Below are 4,112 nucleotides of genomic sequence, written 5' to 3' on the forward strand. Positions count from 1 at the left end.
ATTAAACTGCAACTTCAATTTATAATTATTAGTTAAAAAATTAAAATAATAAAAATATAATTTAATAATTTTAAAAAATAAAAAATTAAAGATAATTCTAAAAATTGAATAATAAAATTAGAAAATATTTTTTAGCAATTAAAATTAGGAAATTCACCAATATAAAATTTTTGAGTTTCAATATTACCAAAATACAACTTTTAATTCTTTGATACGAAAATGCAATTTTTCAGAACTCTATATAATCCGTGAAAGGGGTACCACAGATTATGAATGCATGTAAACCGTGCGTGGGTTCCACGGTTTACGTAGAAAAAGGAAATACATAGAAATCGTGGTAGGGGTTCCACAGTTTCTGTTGGATTGTGCAAATAGGCATAAACTGCGGTAGGGATTCAGCGGTTTATGCATGGACCTATTTTGCCTATAAATACCCATCCAGGAGAAGTAGCGTGAAAGGTGTGCGTCTCAGGACGCCACCTCTTAATGAATGCGCTGACGAGGGGTTCATCCAACCAGAACCACCTCGTGTTGAGCCTTGCCAGATGGTACAGATCTGCCCTCTCCAGATACGGTATGATCCTGTCATGCAGAGGCATGTTCTGTTGCCTCCGGACACTAGTGATGCACCTACTAGGTTGTAACAGGTGAGATGAATAACCAAAACCAAGTGAGATTGCATCACTCACAACCATTCTAGGTTCAAATTAATAACGCTATAATATAATAAACAAATCTTTAATTCAACATAAGCAAATACTAAACATAACATGATATAATCTAAATCTTACGTTCAAGAATGCTAAAAAACAACACTTATAATTTTTTAAATTTAAGAATGCAAATTTAACCATGACGTTCAAGTTACAAAATTTACTCTTTAAACCTACATGTTTAAAAGTTCAAATTTCAAAACTTTGTTTTCAAACATGAACGCTTAGGAACAACAAATTTGAGTTTCAACCCTATGTCTTAAACACGAGAAGAACATCACCCTACTTAAACATTTGGACCTATCTCCTAATTTTAAAATCCTAATCCAAATTAACAAATCCATATCATAAATAACCCTCATCCTATTCCTAAATAAGCCTAATCCTCTACTACATTTCTCTGTTATATAAAATAGAATGAATAAAAGATAGCAGGCTTACCTCTTCGTTGATGCTGCCTGCTACATGCGAAGTACCGTTCAGACGGTAAAAGCTGTATTCGTTTGCCATGATCCCGGTGATGCACGAAAAACTTGTCTCTCAACAAATCTCCCTTCGGCAAGTGTACCGAATTGTCGTCAAGTAAAACTCACAATAGAGTGAGGTCGAATCCCACAGAGATTAACGGATTAAGCAATCAATGGTTAATTGATTATCCTAGTTAGACGAATCATAATGGAGTGATAAGTAACAAGGAAATGTAAATTGACAGAAAAGTAAAGAAAGCAATAAAGTGCAGAAAAGTAAAATGACAAGAAAAGTAAATGTAAAAACTAAAAATAAAATGAACATTGTGATCAAGAGATATTGCAATCCTCCGGATCATGTTCATTCTCATCTCTTCCTCAATCAATGCACTCATTGATCTCCTTGGCAATCTTAAGTGATTGAATTACAATTTCTTGTAATTCAATCTCTCAAATCTTGATCAATAGCCAATTCCTTGGTCAATTGCTCATGAGAAGAGATGAAGTATGGTCACTGATTATACCACATGCATTTCCCAAATCAAGTATTGAGAGGATTATAGTCACATATCCATCCATACCCAATTTGGTCTAGTATGAGAAAGCATTTCTAGCTTGATCTCTTCATTCCTCTTCCAAGGTTCAGAAGAAATCCAAGTATGAATAGTTTCTTTTCCAAGATAACTACCCAATTGGATGAAGATCGAAAGCTTTCAAGTAAAATCAAGAGAAAAAAAAGAAGAAGAAGAATAAGAACTACAATTGATCCATTGAATCACAATAGAGCTCTCTAACCCAATGTAAAGAGTTAGTTGATCATTGCTCTACAAAAATAGAAAAGAAAGAAAGTGAAGAAAAGTAAAGATGAAGATTGAAACTGAAATTGAAACTTCAAAATTCATAAATGAAAATTACAACTAAAATGAAACTACTCCTAAAGAAGAAAAGAAGAGAAAAGGAAGAAGAGTGGTTGAGGGGAGGGGTCCGAAGACCCACTCCCCTTGGAGTGTGCCAATTCACAGAAGTTCGAATTGGTCTTCACTCTCTCCCCCTTCCTTCAATTCTCCAGAATTCCAGAATGCCTTGAATGTAAAAACTAAGGCCTTTATATAGGCTCTCCTAAATTACAAAATGAAAATAAAAGCAAATTACAATAAAATGAAAATTTCTATTCTAGATGCTTCTTGTGGTCTTGATTGGTTGACAATTGTGGGCTTGCTTGCTTGAGCTTTGAAGTGGACTTGAGAGAGAAGTGAGTTAAGTTGAGGCCCAGGTGCTAAAGTTAGTGCTAAAGTTAGCCACACTAACGCTACAAGTGTGGCGTTAGTGGTAAAGTTATTGTGGCTAACGTTGCACTTGCTGCCCAGTTCGTGTTTTTGAGGCTTAAAAGATGCCTCTTGTTTGTGCTCAAATTTCATGCCCACTATAGAGTATTATATATCGTTGGAAAGATCTGAATGTCAGCTTTCTAACGCAACTAGAATCACCTCAATTGGATCTCTGTAGCTGAAGTTATGCTCCTTTGAAGTGGACATGGTCGCTGGCATATATGCCAACGTTACTGGAAATGTTGATTGCCAATAACGCTAGCGATCAGGGCTTCATTATTGCCAGTTTCTGAAGCTCAAACTTAGTGTCCACCCCATACTATTATTCATTGTTGGAAAGCCCTGGATGTCTACTTTCCAATGCTTTTGGAAGCGCATCATTTGGAGCTCTACAACTCGAGTTATACTTCTTGGAAGGTGAAGAGGTCAGTTGGCCTTAATACAGGTTGATACCATGTTCATCATTGCACTTTCGGGGCAGGTTTTCTCCCTCAAATTTAGTATCAACCATGTAGTGTCATATATGCTTGGAAAGCTCTGGAATCCTACTTTCTAATGCCACTAGAATCACCTCATTTGGAGCTTTGTGGCTCAAGTTATGCGTGTTTGAAGAAGGCATGGTCAGGGTGCCAGGTGGGACTTTTGCCCACGTTAACTACCACGTTAACTAAGTTAACGTGGGAGTTAACGTGGCTCTTTGTGGCTTGTGTTGGCAACATTATCGACAACTTCTTCTTCTTCACGTTAACTTCCACATTAACTAGGTTAACGTGGGAGTTAACGTGGCTTCTTGGGGATAGTGTGTGTTCATCCCAACGTTAGTGACAATGTTCGGTATCACTAACGTTGTCGACCACTTTGTTTCCTCACATTAGCTTCCACGTTAACTAGGTTAACGTGGAGGTTAACGTGGCTTAATGTGACTTGGCCAACGTTAGTGATAATGTTGAATGTCGCTAACGTTGGCTTCCCCCCTTTCTTCTTAACGCTAGAGGCCATGTTAACTAAGTTAACGTGGTAACTAACGTGCCCACTTATGAGCTTGGTCCAACGTTAGTGATAATGTTAAGTGTCACTAACGTTGGCTCCATTTCCTTTCTTCAAAGTTAATGCCACTAACTTTTCCCACTAACGTTGGGGCTTTCCTTCCTTCCACGTTAGTGCCTACGTTAGTGTAACTAACGTAGCCACTAACGTGGCTCTTCTCTTCTTCTTTTGGCCTGAAATCAATCAAACAAAGTGCATCAAAGCCTTGCTCTTAATCATGGGATCATGCATCATCCAATTTATCATATAATTCATGCAAAATTCTCATGAAATCATGTAAAGTGCACAATGTATGCTTGAATCAAGATGTAAGTGAATATCCACCCAAAACTAGCTTATTTCCTAAGAAAATGCATGAAAGTACCTTAAAAACAGTAAAGAAAAGGTCAGTGAAACTGGCCAAAATGCCCTGGCATCACAACACCAAACTTAAAGCTTGCTTGTCCCTAAGCAAGTACTGGAACAAGAGAATGATGAATGAAATGCCAAGAGAAATGAGTCATTCTTGTGGAAGTCATTTCCCTGGTTTTATGGTGGTTTCATGCATAGCAACTTAG

The sequence above is a fragment of the Arachis hypogaea genome, chromosome 17, assembly GCF_003086295.3.
Source record: "Arachis hypogaea cultivar Tifrunner chromosome 17, arahy.Tifrunner.gnm2.J5K5, whole genome shotgun sequence".
NCBI lineage: Eukaryota > Viridiplantae > Streptophyta > Magnoliopsida > Fabales > Fabaceae > Arachis > Arachis hypogaea.